Below are 18,407 nucleotides of genomic sequence, written 5' to 3' on the forward strand. Positions count from 1 at the left end.
AATGAAAATGACATCTTCGTTTTTTGTGTGTTATATATATAATGAAAAAAGCTGAAACTCTCCTCTGTTTAGAACGAATGCAATTTTTTAAATCAACCTTAAACCAACCACACCGATAAAAGCGATTTGCTGTTTTAATAACGTTTAATTGCCACTGCATGAGCTCTCTTGTGTTACATCCTTAAGAGAGAGACCTGCGGCTGCCTCCTTCGGCTCCTTGGGTGTCTTTATCTGAGCATCACTTTTGCCTCCACTATGACGCCCCTGGTAGCAACATTTAACTTTCAAGGCTGTTTACAATCAGACAAAATTTGACCTCTTTGTGTAAATACACAGACGGATTCGTGAGCTCAGAGGTTACTGACTAACATCTACCTGTGTTACTCTTTCTTTCCCTGTCTCCTCAGAGCCTCCAGAAAGTGTCTCCATCAGCTTTGTAAACCACACTGGGATGATGTTTGAGAATCAGCAGTACACCCTGCAGTGTAGCGTACAGAACGTAGCTCCTGTTCAGAGCCTCACTGTGACCTTCTACAGAGGAAACACAGCACTGGGTCACCTACAGTCCAACAGTGAACAGAAGAAACCAGTGAATGAGACCTTTACTCTGAACATCACTCCCAGTAAGAGAGGTGATGGAGCCCAGTACTGGTGTGAAGCCAAGCTGGAGCTGGGACCAGCTGGATCACAGCGCCCTCCAGTGGTGACATCAGAAAAACTCCCTGCTATAGTTCACTGTGAGTCTGAGAGAAATAAAGACGTTCTTTGATCTGTTTCTCAGAGTTTGACATTTTGAGCATGATTCATGTCACTGGTTTGGTTTTGTGTCCTCGTGAGCGCTTTGAGGAAGAATCGAAACAGTAAAGAAATAGTGTTTGATTCTTCCTCATAGCTCTCATCACTGTTAATGAACAGGCTCTAAATAGCATCATCAACAAACTGCTGACTGACACAAGCTGATGAACATAGTGGAGGATTTAGCTGTTTACCAGTAAAATGTTTCCCTCAGAAGTTTGTGGAAAGCCAGAATAGAAGTAAACTTTGTTGTGAACATTAAAAATAATAATAGTAATTGTGTTTAAATCCTAAATGATAAAGGTCGGCTTTACTATTTGTTTAAATGTGGAATCAATACAGAGTCACAAATATGCAATAAAAGAATAAGTGTATTTAAAGCCACTCCAGAAGAATTAATCATGATTGTCTCCTTTCAGTGTCATATGGGTTGAACAATTCTCTTACTTCTCTGAACTGTCAGACTGACCTCTTACTGTCATGCTACGTGTAATTTAAACTTTATGTCAGATGTTTAGTGTGGCGAGCATCAACCTGTAAAGTAAGTAGAGCAGTTAACATCATGAAGTGGACAAACTGACAACAGAGTATAGCAGCACAAAGTGAAATAAAGTACAGTGGGCTGAACTGTCGACAGTACTTTCTGTTGTATATTACACCAGAAATGTGTTTTAATTTATAAATTATTTTGATTTTGCTGAAATTTTGCTTCGTATTTTTAATCTCTATCAGTAATCACACAGATGGGCCTGAGCTAAAGGAGCCACCAAATCCAGATGTGATCACAATCACAGAAGGAGACACTCTACACCTGAACTGCTCCTCTGTGGGAAACCCCAGCCCCTCATACACCTGGACACTTCCAACAAATAGTCCTTCCTACAGTGGCAGCGTTCTCACTATTAATCTGTCGGCTTTGAGCATGAAGGACAGTATATCTGCACTGTGAGCAACACAGTAGGGACTGTCACCAAGGAGTTTAACATTGATGTACAAGGTGAGTGTTGTCAGATACTTCCTGGAAAACGAGTCACTGAAGTTCAATCACAATATTACTTCACAAATTAAGTTCATTGTGAGTGTTTTGGTGTTTTTAATTTGCCTGGTATAAATGATTCTCCTTTCCTTTCTTTACCCAACCCCCGACCCCACCTCAACCCAGTTCTACAGTCAACTCCATCCCATATATAATATCTGGGACGATACTGGGAGCTCTGGTCCTTGTCAGACTGTCAGTGGGATGCTACTGCAAATGCAACTGAATGGGAAACTACAAACTCAACAAAATTATTGTTACTGACAGCTGAAGAAATGACTGGTTAAAATATATTTTGATTCTGATTCTGATGAGCAGCTTGTAACTGTCTAGCTTCTAAGTAAACTTGTTGTTTGGAAAAAGCACTCCGGGGTTTCCCACAGAGGAGCCGTTCAGGTGTAGAGTGTCTCCTTCTGTGATTGTGATCACATCTGGATTTGGTGGCTCCTTTAGCTCAGGCCCATCTGTGTGATTATTGATAGAGGAAAAAAATACATGCAAAATTTCAAAATAGAAATAATTCATAAATAAAAACACATTTCTGGTGTAATTTTTCTAGAACCTGGTGAATCACCCTCTCTTCATTGTGCAGAGACTGAGGTTGTCAGCTGTACAGAGCTCAATGATATTTTACAGAAAAATTCCCCGAGGTCCACCGAGTCAAGAGCTATCAACACTGGTTCTGTGGACAAAGTCCTGGGAAAGATATATGTCGATCCCTCAGCTCACAGCTGTATTTATTAACCATTCAAATACAGAAAGATTTCATTAAACTGGGAAACTGTATTTCCATCTTGCAGGGAGACTCTGGTGGAGGAGTGGTTCATAATGGCAGGATTTATGGGGTCTCTTCTTTTGTGGGAGATCCAGACTTTGTATGCAGAGCACCGGCTGCCTTCATGGACCTCTGTGATCCTCAGTATGCAGATTGGATCAGGAAAACTATCAACCCATAAAAAGCTGTAAGGTGTGGATGTAAACAAGCTGAAATAAATAATCTTTTAGAGTTTAGCTTTGGTTTCTTTTATTATGTTTCATATATGCAGTAGAGGATTTCAGAATTTCTGTTTTATTTACCAAAAGAAGAAGTTTTTTCAGCTGCACCCACACACAGTTGCTTTAGATAACTTCAACTGCAGAAGGTAAAAACTCAGCATTAAGTTTCAAATGCAGTTTTAAAGATAATGGTGATATAGTGTCCCTGAAGAAAACACCCGTCAATAGAAAAAGCTGCAAAAGCATGCAAAACGTAACGGAAGTTGAATCAAACACAACAGAAATGGGAAAAAATGCCACAAAGCTGAAAATCTTAACAAAAACAAAAAACAAGCACAAATTACAAAAGAAATAATAATAACGATATAAAAAAAGCAATAGAAGTAGAAAAAACCCTTCTCATCATAAAACTTGGTGGCAAAGTGGAATATGGTAAGGAAAGGCTCATTTAAGTGCTTTCATTACTCAAACGCTGTTGTTAATTATGCATGAAGTGATTTCTGGGAATGAAAGTTAACTGAAATGCTCCCTGTGACATTTTGACCTGTCAAACGCAGGCGTAACTCCTGTTATTCATTGTTGTATTGCAGGTCTGCTGTGCACGACGTCTATGAATCTGAGTAATTTGGTTCAGATGAAGGAATAAGACTGCTCAGATGCTTTGGCTGTCACGTAATGATTCCTCAGGTTAAGGTGTCTTTGGTGCCCTAACTAACTGTCTGTGCACATTGAACAGAAATCCTGCCATGACAGAACACACTAATGCCTTTTCAAGGGAGAACCGATCCTAATCTGAGCTGTCAGCCCCAAGTTCTCTGCAGTCATCAAATCAAGCATAATCTGGTTTGAACAGGCTCCCTGCCTCACTGCAAAAGCCTTTTTACCAGCTGCTGTTTGACAAATTGCAAAGCCTCTGAAGAGGCTTGTAAATGCTGTTAGAATGTTCTGTGTAGATTTCATGATGTAGATGACTGATTTATAATAAGTTACATAATTTCATGAATATATATATATAGTTTGTGTTACAATGTCTTTATTTGAAATGTACATGTGTAAAGTGTAAAAGCTAGTGTCTCGTGAGAATACCCCTTAACGAGAGTACACGAGACTTTTCATGGACTGCGAGGGAGCAGATGTCTCTCATGAAGCGATTTTAAGCTAAAGGTTTACTAAAAGAAAAGGTAACACAAAGACTTAAGGACCTCTTTTCAGGACAAGCAGCCAACGAGGTATTTGTCATTTGAGAAATGTTTTTATTTGTGTTTGGACTTAATATGTGTACTGTTGTAAAGTTGCTAATTGGTTTGTACTGTTTACTTGTGACCAGTTCTCACGGCGTAATGGCGTATCGGCGTACTGGTGATGGTGAAGCTGAGGAGAGAAAGCCCAAGTAATAAACGCCCGTTTCAAAGAACTGACCTGTGTCTGTGTTGTCGTGAAGAGAGCTACAAGGCTTTAGAATGGGGGGAAAAAAGGATACGAAGAAAGAACTGTACAAAAGCTATCCATGCACTCCTACTGTTTAACATTTCACTTGGAGTTTATTGACTGTATTGTATCTGTGGATTGCATTATAGTTTCTCTGAGAGCTTTGCTCCCTGAAGATTTTATGACCTGTTAATGCTGAGTCTCTCTTGTGGCTGTAAACCAGTCTGCTCAGCATGTCACTGCATGGCAGAGTTTCTCTCCATTTTTTTGAATCACCTTTGCTCAGTTGTGCTCCTAACTGATCTCCTGAGTTTGGCTGTATTCCTGGACTTTGCCCTTTAGTTACTCTTCAGTCTCTTTGACACACAGGCTGCCAAATTTGAAATAACATTTTTAGTTTGGGAAAAAGAAAAGCGTGTCTAGCAAATTCTTGCACATCCCTGTTCTTAAATAGCACTTTTCTACTCAAGCACTTTATACATCATGCCTCATTCACCCATTCATACAAGCACTTTTCTGTACCTAAGTTCTTTCTATCTAACATTCATACTCTGATGGACTAATGAAAGAGCAGTTTGGGGTTCAGTATCGTGTCCAAGGATACTTTGAGATACAGACCGGATCAGGCAGCGATCGAACCTCCAACCTTCCGGTCGGTACTAATTGGACGTTTGCTGCTGCACACATAGCATCAAAGCTTAGAAGATGGTGGTGTGGAAATGTCCAGAATTTTCCCATTAACACTTGACCAAGACATCACCTATGTCAGTATTTTCACTGACTCTAAAAAGGCACTGATCTTCTTTAGATTAGATCAACAATGTGCCTTAAACCTGAGCTGTACAGGAAGAATAGATTTCTGTTACACACATGTACATAAACAAATAAAGAGAGATGTTTCCCACCTGCTGAGAAGACAACTACTGTATAACCTGATTACCACCATTAATCTCATATCCACTGATTTCTGGCACCTATAAGTGGGATTGATTTCACTGTCCTGCTGTCTTGGCCTTTAGGAGAACACAGTGAGACAGATGAAGCTTGCACCAGATGGTAGAAATGCAATGATCGCGGTAGACACAGCATCCACACTCTGCTCCATACATGATAGTGTGTGTGTGGTGCTGTTTGCAGGAACTTGATGAGGCTTTGCTTAAGTGAAAATCCACTGATGTTCAAGCCCCAGGGAAGTGGGTGGGGGGATAGGACCTCTGGGGCCCTCTTCCTGATGGAGCCCTACCTGACTCCTCTCACTGCTAAAGCAAGAATCTGTTTAAACAAACATAATGACAACAACAAAAGTCACTCAACAAAAAAGTGGAGAAGTTATTTCCTTTATCAGTTAATTTTTAGATTTTCATGTGTTAATTTTTGTTGGTGTCACATAGCTTACAGATGTGGACAGTTTTATTGGTGCCACAGCTCATTGAAACAATACTTCATTTCATCAGAATCATCAAATGATTCTGTTAAAAGCAACCGCCCAGTGTACTTGCATGGCTTTAGTATGTGAAAGAGTGAACCAATAAAAATGTGAAAAGAATGGATTTGTTGATTTTACAGAGATATGCTAAAATACTTTGAACTAATTTGTTGGTCGTAAAGAGACCATCAGTCCTTGCATTATAAGCATATTTCAAAGATAGTGTTTAAGCTTAACTAGTATCACAAGTCCCTTCAGGGTTTTCATTCCGTTCCGCCAGTTTAAAGGAAAAAACATGCAACTGTAGTTTGATATCACTGTGTGTACCACAGTGAACATATACCAGAGGAAATGAATGGCCCTTCATGATCCCAGATCTTAATCCTACTGAACATCTATGAAAAGATCTGAAACTGCAGGGTGGAGACAGCACCCCACCTGTTGGCAAATACAGACACCTTATTGTGAAGTTCAGTGATCGCTTGTTGGCACTGATTGCTGCAAAAGATCCACAAAATAATTACAGGTACCATTTTTTGTCAGTACTCTTGCATTTTGCAGCATTTTGGATTAATTGAAGGCTTTTCGGGGAGTTTTTAGGACTTCCTGATAATAATGAATTACAGTAGTCCAGCCTGGAAGTAATAAATGCATGAACTAGTTTTTCAGCATCACTCTGAGACAGGATATTTCTAATTTTAGCGATGCTGCTCAAATGGAAGAAAGCAGTCCTACATATTTGTTTAATATGTGCATTGAAGGACATGTCCTGGTCAAAAATCACTCCAAGGTTCCTCACAGTGTTACTGGAGGCCAAGGTAATGCCATCCAGAGTAAGAATCTCGTTAGATACCATATTTCTAAGATTTTCAGGGCCGAGTACAATAACCTCAGTTTGATCTGAATTAAGGAGCAGAAAGTTAGCAGCCATCCAGGTCTTTATGTCTTTAAGACATTCCTGCAGTTTAACTAATTGCTGTGTTATCTGGCTTCATAGATAGATAGAGCTGCGTGTCATCAGCATAGCAGTGAAAATGTATGCTATGTCTTCTGATGATACTGCCTAAGGGAAGCACATATAGTGTAAACAGAAATGGTCCTAGCACTGAACCCTGTGGAACTCCATAATTAACCTCAGTGTATGAAGAAGACTCTCCATTTACATGAACAAATTGTCTATTAGATAGATATGATACACACCACTGCAGTGCAGTACCTGTAATACCAACAGCATGCTCTAATCACTCCAACAGAATATTATGGCCAACAGTATCGAACGCTGCACTGAGGTCTAGCAGGACAAGCACAGGTGAGAGTGCTTTGATCCACCTATTTAACTGTGAAATTTGCCTCTACATTGTATCTTATTGCCCCCTCCTCATGCAACTCTAAAGTGCTCACCTGATTTTGTCTGAAGAGCCGTTTTGGTCAAAGTCCCTTGTCATGGGCTAGAGACAGAAGAATACAGATGAGGTGAAGATAGAGTCCAGCTCTCTTCCAGACAACTTTAATTACAATTTGTTGAAATGTTAGAGAACAAATGCAGCCCCAGGCAGCACTTGCTGCTTATCATGTACAATTAAAGGAGAATAAATGCTCTGTAGGGTTCATCAAGTTTAAGACGTTAATACCACATATCATACAGTCTAATATTGCATCATTCTTAGCAGAACTGTGAAAGTATGGTGGAAGATCACAGGATTATATGAGCTAGAGTTAGACATTTTGCCATTTTATATATTGTAACCCAGTGTTAAAAACGGGATTAAAAGCATAAATATTGATACTCTTTTGATTAAAAAACTCATTTCACAATGGGAATAAATATTGATTAAAGCAATTAAATATAATAAATACTGATTTTAAAAAAAAGCATGTAAACATTAGTTTAATTAATGTGTGGGTAAATGGTGTGGAGGCAGGACTTTGTCATTTAGAGTGTTTTTGGTAGATCCACTGGGCAACCAATCATTGACTGGTCTGACCCAACCCCAATCTGTGAGCGCTGCTCGGACATCTGTGTGTGCCTTCGTGTACCAGTTAGCTACGCCAGAGATACAGACGCAAAGAGAAAGAAGCTAACTAGATAGTAAAAGCCTTTTTGGTGAAAGTATTCGGAGAGTATTAGTGAATTCTGAAGGCCGTGAGCCCACGCGAGCACTGTGAAACCCCGTATAGCATTTGCTGCTTCACATGGTCAGGTTTTTTCCTTTGCTTATTTCGATTGGATTGGTTTTGAGGACCGGAGAAGAATTGAGGATCCCTTTTCCAGTACTGGATGGCGAGCCCCAGCCCAAAGAGCCGGATGAACTGTAACCCGACTGGTTACAAACACACAGAGTGACTATTGACTTATTTCATCTATATGCTGATGATTGCCAGCTCTATTTTCCTTTCAGTCATTCTGGTAGCTCCCCAATTAGACTCCTGCTTGATTGCCTTAGTGATGTTAAGTCATGAATGGCTCAAAACTTTAAATTTTAATGAACGTAAAACGGAAGCAATTGTGTTTGGCCCGAATCGTTCCTCTGATATCCCTGATGTTGACCTTGCTGTTCTGACCCCTCACCTGAAGAGCTCGATTACCAATCTTGGGTTAAAAATCGACTCTGCACTTACCTTTGATGGCCACGTGAATGGGGTGGTGAAATCGTCATTCTATCACCTCAGGCGTCTGTCGAAGGTTAAACCTTTTCTTTCAAGGCGTGACTTGGAGACCGTTATCCACGCTTTTATAACCTCACGCTTGGATTATTGTAACTCCCTTTTAATAGGGGTTTGGACTGGGCACTCTGACACGCCTGCAACTAGTACAGAATGCTGCTGCACGGTTTTTATCTGGTAAAAGGAAATCTGAGCACATTACTCCGGTCCTGGCCTCCCTGCACTGGCTTCCAATTGAATTTAGGATCCATTTTAAAGTTCTTTTATTGGTTTTTAAATCTTTAAATGGTCTGGCACCTGCATATATGTCTGATTTGCTGAAGCCCTATGTACCCACTCGTTCGCTCCGGTCAGCTGAGCAGCTGTTGCTCTCAGTCCCCAAATCATGACTGAAACTGAGAGGAGACCGAGCGTTCTCTATTGTGGCTCCTAAGCTTTGGAATAATCTTCCTCTTCACATTAGGCAATCGACATCAGTGATGGTGTTTAAATCCAGATTGAAAACGCATTTTTATGTCACGGTCTGAAGAGGCAGACCGTGCGGTGGTGTGTGTGGTGGACCCAGGTGCGAACACAAGTGAGCAGACCGGAGCAAACTTAAACTGAAAGCGAGCCTTTATTGTGGCTGATGACAGGTCTCACAACAAAACAGAAACAGCATGACTAAACTGAACCTAAACGAAACTGGGAAACAGATACTGATAAACTAAGGAGACTCAGAAAACCATGGCGATGATTGTACAGACTGGCTGCGAGAACATGGAGGGTGGGAACACAGACGACGCGACACCGAGCACAGCAAGACTGAGGACTAAATACACACATGAGGAGATCAGGGGAAGTGGAGACACATGAGAACACAGCTGACTAGAATGGAACATAATGACAATACAGGGGAGAGTAACACTAACTACAATGAACAAAGAACACCAGACTCTTCCAAAATAAAACAGGAAACACGCAGACAGACATGAAAATGAAACATGGCATGAACTTAACCTAACTGCATAGACATGAAACATGACACATGACACGTAGACACAGAACCAGGGAGACTGAGTACAGGGGAAGATGGCAGAAATAACTACAAGAACTTGACAACATAAGAGACACAGACATAACACACATGAAGGGCAAGAGAGACTAAACACAAGGGTAATATAATTACAAATGAGCTGGAATAACTTAATGAACCTAAACAAACATCCAAATAAACTAAAACTCAAAACACTGGGTAGCATGACCCAGGACCATGACACCACCCCCCTCCAAGGGCTGGCTCCAGACAGCCCCAAACCAAAAAACGGACCACCGAGCCCGGGCGGGCGGCGGGGGACCAGGACGGAGGGCCCAGAACCTGAAACAAAACAGCTGACAGGAAAACACTGGAGCACATGACAAAAGTCCAAACATAAGTCAGGGGGCCGGCCTGGAGGGCCGCAACACAACAGCCCACAGTTCATGAGTTCGGGAGGCCGGCCACGTGGAAGGAAGCGGCGTTGCGGTTCAGGAGGCCGGCCAGCTGACGGTTTGGCAGGCGCCGGCCGTGGACGTGGCTTGGTAGGACCAGACGGGGCCGGTCGTGGACGTGGCTTGGCGGGCCCCGGTCGTGGACGTGGCTTGGCGGGCCCCGACGAGGCAGGGGGCCAGACGGGCTGCTTGGACTCTCCAGCAGACGAGGCAGGTCCAGGCGAGGGCGAGGCAGGCGAGGGCGCGGGGGCCGCAGATGGTGGCGCTGCAGGCGACGGCGTGGGAGCCGCAGATGGTGGCGCTGCAGGCAACGAAGGCCGGACGGGCCCCTCGGACCCTCCTGCGGACGTGGCAGGTGGCTGGACGGGCCCTCGGACCCTCCAGCTGACATGGTGAGTGGCTTGGCAGAAGCAGAGGCGGGACAAGGCGAAGGCGAAGCTGGACCAGGCGACTGCGTAGACGCTGCAGGCGATGGAGCCGCAGGTGGTGGCCGGACGGGCTCCTCGGGCCCCCAGCAGACGAGGCATGAAGCAGCGGGGATGCTGCGGGGTGCCGGGCTGGCACACCCGGGCATCCAGTAGCAGATGCAGGATGGGCTGCTAACTGGACAGGGAGCTGAGCTGCTAACTGGACAGGGACTTGAGCTGCTAACTGGACAGGGAGCTGAGCTGCTAACTGGACAGGGACTTGAGCTGCTAACTGGACAGGGAGCTGAGCTGCTAACTGGGGTAAAGGCTGAGGAAAAACAGGCTGTTGAGCCATAATCCCACACGGAGAGAGAGCAGGTGAAAAACAGTCTATAGAGCTTACTATCTTAGCACAGGAGTCCATGAAGTGAGCAGTGTTAATGACCACCAGTTCTGTGCTAGCCAGCTTTAGGTTCTCAGGGTCTGCATCAGTTTTAACTGGCTTAAAGGCAAATGGCCCAGTCTCTAGTCACAGGAGGAGTCGACCTAAGCTTGTTGGACCTGATCAATGGCAGTGTAAGGCTCAGAGGGGCTGGATTAGCTATACGAAACACAAGAATTGCCACCTCACCCACAAAAACAAGGCTTAGACCATTAGGGTGAGGCTCCTGGACAAACATTAAATACTCGGGTATGGACCTAACTAATGGCATGTTAGTAGCATGACTGTGATATGTTGGACAGACACATTTGCTGGAACCCGCACCCGTAGTGATCTGTGGCTTCAGAGTGATAGCTATATTGAGTTGAGAGACAGACACAGGTAAAACAGCACTTGAACCCTTAACTGCAGCAGGTGACACATCAGGCTGTGAATGAGTGGTAACACCGTTGTTCGAGGTCAAAACCTTATCTAGTGATGAGTTCACGGAAACAGGAGAAAACGGTGTCACATTAACCCTGATGTCAGCCTCCATCTCCTGATTGGAGGCAATAGTGCTGGGGCAAAACAGTTCAAAATCGCCCTGTTTGTTACCTTCAGGAAGACAGAATTCATGTTGTGGCATTACACAGTCCAGGTTACCATGATCTGCATTTATGTTTTCGTCTTGGCGGATTAACGTGAGTTCATGATCAGCATTTTCAGTCTTCAGTTCATCGAATATAGGAACAGCAGGCAAAGCATGGTCACACATCTCACACTCAGTTCCTTCATATTTTATGTCATGACCTGCCTCCTCTGAAATAGCCTTACTTAATATGAAAGCACAGGGGCCTTCTTCGAGTAGCTCATTGGTGAGCAGAGTAGACTCAGGAAGGGAGGCGTTAGCCACGGATAACTCAGTCTGTGATGGAACCCCAGGCACACTACATGACACAGAAGAAAACACTTCTACCCCACTCCCCACACAATTAACATTAAGGTCTGTGGAAGTCTTTTTCTAACTAAGTGTAGTGTCAGAGGTCCCTACAAGGTTACTAGGTTTGTCCATGATTATTTTTGAAACAAAATCTCTTGGCTGTGGCTCGGTTAGCGGTGCATTACTCAGCCTAAAGTTAGCACTGGCTGATTCTGAAACAGTCCATTTTCGCTACCAGAAACACACGAAACAGGGGACTCCCCGGTCGGCTTAGGGGCTGGACAGTCAAACTCCTGTTCGAGTGGAGGAGACAAGAACACAGGCTGAAACTCTCCAGTGCTGGGATTCACAGTCTGTGTAGGTCTTACTCCTTGTTCATAGAAGCCAGACGAACTGACCATACCATTCTCAGTACTAGAGTCAGCCATCTTCACGCTATGAGTCTCTTTTAACCTTGACTCTTGAATCTGAAGTTTTGAATCTAGTTCATCTTCTAAAGTTTCAACGGGGGCTGATGATAAGAGACTGCATTCACTCACCTCCGGTCGTTGCGCAGCGCGACGGCGACGCGCACGTCGTCTCTTCTTGATTGTCGTTTCCGACAAACCAGACAGCGGCGCCTCATGCGCGCCAGGTGGTGTCGCAGAGGCTGGGGAACTGGGTGATGACGGAGCAGTAGGTGAGAGTTCCTGGAAGCTCAGGGGACCCCCGAGAGCCAGGCGAGTTCCGCGGAAAATCTCTTCATAGTTAGGAGCGAGCCACGGCTCCCACCGGTGCTCTTCCTCTAGTTGCGCGCATGCGGTGCGCTGCCGCTCCTCGAGGTCGAAATCCATGCCCTCCACAGCATCCTCGTGTTGCTCAGTGGAGGGCAAGACAGGCCGTAGCAATGCGCGACGGCGGCGTAAACGCCGCTTCCTCTTTGAAGCGGCCGTGGACAAAACTTGGTTCTCCGGTCCGAGGCGGGACGGCAGGCAAGAGCTCCTCCTCGGAGATGAGCCAGGGCTTCCAACGGAGCTCCTCCTCGCGATACGCCCGTAACACCTGCTGCCGCTCTTCCTCACCGAAGTCAATAGGCATCTCCGTGCGCCGCGTAGTGCAGTCAGGCGGTGGCGAAGAAGCGGAAGCCGACGAAGCGTGAACCGACGGTGTGTCGGCGGCGAGCCTCACTGTTCCGACTCTGACTGCTTCTGGCTCGTGAGGCGGCGGGGTAACAATGCCACAGCATGGCTCTGGCGACGATTCACGCACACCGGGCAGCTGCTGCTGCGGGCGGAGTCGGAGAGTGGAGACGAGAAAGTCACTGATGAGGGGGTGCAGCGTCTCCCATAACCAGGGGAACACGGACACGCACACCCCTGCTTGGCGGGCTAACTCTTCCTGTTCCTCCTCTCTGGATCATTTGTGTCAGTGTGTCAGGATGGTTTATATTTGAGCTTTTACTTCACACAGAACAATTTTTCTTCATTTTTTAAGGATTACAAAAGTCTGTGAATCCCCAAATTGTTCAGTTGTTCTTTTTGCTCCCCATGAGGTCACTTTCACCATGTGACAAACACAACACCCCACTGTACACACTCGGGCCACCAGCAACTTTCTACATCCTCAATAAAAAGCTGACAGGTTGCAATGATGTTCTGAATAACTTATTAAGAAAACAACTAAATACACAGAAAATATTATGAAAACTGGTTTATTTTATATCTCCTAGTTTGAAATGAAGCAATAAAAACATGTATAAAACATCACAAACTGCAATATTGTACAAATGCTTATGTCCTGCTGATGCAATGGAGACATCTTCCAGTGACAGTCTTCATCCGTGTGTGTGTGAGGAGGTTCCTAAACCCACCGACACAGAAGTGCATGTTCACAACTCCCTCTGTGGAGGTGGGGTCAGGTCCCTCCTCACCCAGGTTGAGGAGGGGTGGTGCTGTGGCCAATCAGGTATGAAGTGCTGAGAGTGGATCTTTGGTCCTCTGTGCAGCTCTGTCCACTCTCAGCTGCCCTGCAAAGCAATAACACAAGAAAGACATCATTTTAACACAAAACAGCATTTTCATTGTTGGTAGCTGCAGCATGTTGTTAAAATGCAATTTTAAACTCAACATATACACATGAAAAATATAAATAAACCTAAACCTACAGTGCTGCTGACAGAGGACGATGATTTATACCAACTATCGGAAAAATTTAGTCTTCAAGACAGTTTGTTGTCAATGTGAGGTGATAACTTACATAGTTGGAGCACAGCACCACTCTCCAGTTTTTCACTTGGTCATCCATCCTTCTCATTGGGTTGGTCGGGGTCAGGCTGTCTTCTGGCTGGGGTGTTAGCTCCATCTTGGACGTTGAGTGTCTGAAGTGCTGAATGCTGGAAGAGGACAAGTGTAAAGCACCTGAATTTAAAGACAAAAAGAAAAGTATGAATTCACAGATCACTGATTTGTTAAATTTACTTTTCTTCTTTTATGTGTTTTTACCTCACCTCTGATCCCTCAGCCACAGGCTATACCTAATGTAAAAGCAATAGACTACAATCAGTTCACTATATCATTATGTGTGCCTATGCCAAGAGGCACACATATTACTATTCGTCGGATTTATTATTATGTGTGCCTATGCCAAGAGGCACACATATTACTATTCGTCGGATTTATTATTATGTGTGCCTATGCCAAGAGGCACACATATTACTATTCGTCGGATTTATTATTCTTATTATGTGTGCCTATGACAAGAGGCACACATATTACTATTCCTCGGATTTATTATTCTTATTATTATTATTATGTGTGCCTATGCCAAGAGGCACACATATTACTATTCGTCGGATTTATTATTCTTATTATTATGTGTGCCTATGACAAGAGGCACACATATTACTATTCGTCGGATTTATTATTATTATTATTATGTGTGCCTATGACAAGAGGCACACATATTACTATTCGTCGGATTTATTATTATTATGTGTGCCTATGCCAAGAGGCACACATATTACTATTCCTCGGATTTATTATTCTTATTATTATTATTATTTTCCTTTTTCCGCCTGAAATTTTGCAGTGTATCTCGACCCGCAGTTTTGAGACAAGCTTCATATATGTTACCTCATTTTGTGCGGCTGGATCTGGAATGGTGTGCTATGACTTTTGGTGTTTATGAATTTTATAGTTTTTAAATATTAATATTTTAGTGAAAATTTTCCCGCGCTCCTCTGCCAAACAGCTTTGACAATAGGGTTACATATGTTACATCATTTTGTGCGGCTGAAGCTGGACTAGTATGGTCTGACTTTTGGTGTTTATAACTTTTATAGTTTTTGAAATATTTAGATTTTAGTGCAAATTTGGGCCAATTCATCTTTTGGCGCCAAATAAACAGACTTCATTTGTGGTGTGTTGGCTCTCTCTAGTGGTATGCCGGGAGTGGTACAGCCTGTCTACCCTTATTTGGATTACCGTAATGATGACAATTTCAACGGTGCGCACAGCGTCGCTGCTTTCAGGAGCCATTGGAATTTTTAAGGTTGCGCAAATCATTCAAAAGTTACGGTAATGCTTGGTGGAAAACTCAATATCCCACAATTCATAGCACGCCTCTACAGAGTGAACAATGGCGGCCACCACTTCGTTTTATATGTCTTTTATTCGTGTTTCTAGGTCACAAAATAAGCTTTTAAGATATTTTCAGGCGAGAATGTAGGTGTGTAAACTTCAAATATCTGCTTGTTTTATCAAGACATCCCATATTTAGCGACAGTGCTCTGACTACGTCGGTCCTGCCTGACAGCTAGCCGGCTACCTAGCTAGCTGCCGCACTTGGCTGCAAATGGATAGCGAGGGGACTCTCTCTCTCTCGCTAGCTAGCACGACGGGAGTTTATATACAGCTGTGTGCGCGCTAAGTTACTGACGTTGGACTTTATTTTATTCATAATGGTTAGTTCGTAGAGTTGCCGTACAAACGGAATCGTGCCACATTCACAGAAAATATTACGATTTATTCTGTCGTTACGAAGCCTCCCCTGTCATTCTCTGCCTGTTGCAACTTCAATCATGAAACTGATCAATGATCGGCTTTTCGCTCTTGTTTGTTTATCGCCTAAACAACAGCTGCACGTTTAAGCTTGATCAGCTGTTGTTAGAATTCATTTGCTTCTAATTTCTAGTATCAGCTGATGTCGATGTGGAAAAAATAACTGAGTTGTTTGGTGGTGGAGCTACAACAGAGGGCAGCTATCCACCGGTGTGTGACAGAAAGGACATGCCGCGAACGAGACATAAAAGGCGGTGAGGCTACCGCCGATCGACCGGTGTTTGCTAACGCGGAGGTCAATCGTGGATCAGGGAAAGCGAAGGCAGGAGCGTGAGGTGAACTGAATTTCAGGTAAGAAGTTATGACCTGCACTCTATTTGGGTCAGATATAAACCGAGTTTAGGTGTAGTTTATTTAGCAGCAGTTCTCTTATGTGTTGCTGATAGCCGGCTAGCTAGCTAGCGCCGCTAGCATAGTTAGCTAGCGCCGCTAGCAACCCTTGGTGAAAAAGCACCCAGGCTTGGCTTATATTGAGGCGGGTGAAACTCGTGTCAGCACCCGGTCGCTCTCTATTTGGGTCAGATATAAACCGAGTTTAGGTGTAGTTTATTTAGCAGCAGTTCTCTTATGTGTTGCTGATAGCCGGCTAGCTAGCTAGCGCCGCTAGCATAGTTAGCTCGCGCCGCTAGCAACCCTTCGTGAAAAAGCACCCAGGCTTGGCTTATATTGAGGCGGGTGAAACTCGTGTCAGCACCCGGTCGCTCTCTATTTGGGTCAGATATAAACCGAGTTTAGGTGTAATTTATTTTCGTTGACCTTTTACAATCGTAATGCCACGGGAGTTTATATACAGCTGTGTGCGCACTAAGTTACTGACGTTGGACTTTATTTTATTCATTAGGGTTAGTTCATAGAGTTGCCGTGCTGTACAAACGGAATCGTCCCACATTCAGAGAAAACATTATGATTTATTCTGTCGTTACGAAGCCTCCCCTGTCATTCTCTCGCGTGTTGAAACGTCAATCATGAAACTGATCAATGATCGGCTGTTCGCTCTTATTTATCGCGCTAAACAACAGCAGCACGTTTAAGCTTGATCAGCTGTTGTTAGAATTCTTTTGATTTTAATTTCTAGTATCAGCTGATGTTTGCTGGAGCATGAAGATGAAATCAGGAGATGTCCTTACTGAATCATCAGAGCTGAACTGGTGATGGAGAAACAGGTTTACACTTTAGGTGACATGAATGAGTTGAAGGGAAGTTATGAGTTGTTTCTGAGAGACAAAGACCAAGCTCCTTTTTTGTGTAGCTGACAGCTGGTAACTGTGCAGGGGCGGATCTAGCAAAGCTTTAGGGGGGGCATTAACAGAGAAAGGTGGACACAAAGATATACTTTTCTTTCTTACTCTCATATAAAATATTTAGCTTTTATTAAATAGTTATCTGAATCTCACAACCAAAGTTTGTATAATAATACACAGGATTGGCTGTAGACCAGGGGTGGGCAATTCCAGGCCCCGAGGGCCGGTGTCCCTGCAGGTTTTAGATGTGTCCTTGAACCAACACAGCTGATTTAAATGGCTAAATTAGCTCCTCAACATGTCCTGTTCTCCAAAGGCCTGATAACGAACTAATCATGTGATTCAGGTGTGTTGACCCAAGGTGAGATCTAAAACCTGCAGGACACCGGCCCTCGGGGCCTGGAATTGCCCACCCCTGCTGTAGACCATTGTTCATAATTCAGAACACTGTGTAAAAATAACAAAAAACAAAAAGTGAATGCATGTGTGAAAAGTGGTCTATAATGTAATGCTTCAAAGTGTGTTCATGCAAACATTGTCGGGTCTGCCGTGGTACAATGGGACTTCTGCTCATGAACCTGTGTGCACAGCGTCTGCAAATCGGCGCTGTACAAAGTAACTTCATCTTTACACAAAACTGTAAGCTGTCATCTGTGAAGCGTGAGCGGTGTTTGTTTTTACCATAGTTCATGGTGGAGAATGGCTGCTCTTCTGAGTTTTGCTCTCTGTAGCCGTATGAATGGCAAACTACAGTGATTAGCAGCGGCATAGGCACACATAAAATTTCTTCTGAAATTTTCGCTTTCTAGTTATTATTATTCTTCAGTTTCCGCCTGAAATTTTGCAGCGAAACTCGCCTCGCAGTTTTGAGACAAGCTTCATATATGTTACCTCATTTTGTGCGGCTGGATCAGGAATGGTGTGCTATGACTTTTGGTGTTTATAACTATTATAGTTTTTTAAATATTAATATTTTAGTGAAAATTTTCCCGCGCTTCTCTGCCAAACAGTTTTGAAAATAGGGTTACATATGTTAGATCATTTTGTGCGGCTGGAGCTGGACTAGTATGGTATACACTTTTGGTGTTTATGACTTTTATAGTTTTTGAAATATTTAGATTTTAGTGCAAATTTAGGCCAATTTCCATAGAAACAGACTTTATTTGTGGTGGGTTGGCTCTCTCTAGTGGTATACCGGGAGTAGTACGGCTGAAAATCTGTATGCTTGTTACAAAACTCCATATCCCATAATTCATAGCACCCCTCTGCCGAGTTAAACAATGGCGGACACCACTTCGTTTTATATGTCTTTTATTCGTGTTTCTAGGTCACAAAATACACTTTTAAGATATTTTCAGGCGAGAATGTAGGTGTGTAAACTTCAAATATCTGCTCGTTTTATCAAGACATCCCATATTAGCGACAATTCTCTTAAGTGTTGCTGATAACCGGCTAGCTAGCTAAGCCGCTAGTTTAGCTAGCTAGC

The 18,407-nt window shown here is 43.5% G+C and overlaps 2 long non-coding RNA genes across 2 annotated transcripts; one reads left to right on the plus strand and one right to left on the minus strand.

Moving 5' to 3' along the window:
• Positions 1-212: 212 nt before the first annotated feature.
• Positions 213-558, plus strand: LOC112845664 (uncharacterized). Its single transcript, XR_003218533.1, has 2 exons — positions 213-267; positions 408-558. It is a non-coding gene; the product is annotated as an uncharacterized LOC112845664 (long non-coding RNA).
• A 12,808-nt stretch (positions 559-13,366) lies between these two features.
• On the minus strand, positions 13,367-14,125 carry LOC112845662 (uncharacterized). The gene is made up of 3 exons (XR_003218532.1): positions 14,069-14,125; positions 13,819-13,979; positions 13,367-13,588 (listed from the first exon to the last, which is right to left on the minus strand). It is a non-coding gene; the product is annotated as an uncharacterized LOC112845662 (long non-coding RNA).
• Between the last annotated feature and the right edge of the window lie 4,282 nt (positions 14,126-18,407).

Source organism: Oreochromis niloticus, unplaced genomic scaffold (assembly GCF_001858045.2).
Source record: "Oreochromis niloticus isolate F11D_XX unplaced genomic scaffold, O_niloticus_UMD_NMBU tig00008472_pilon, whole genome shotgun sequence".
Taxonomy (NCBI): Eukaryota; Metazoa; Chordata; class Actinopteri; order Cichliformes; family Cichlidae; genus Oreochromis; species Oreochromis niloticus.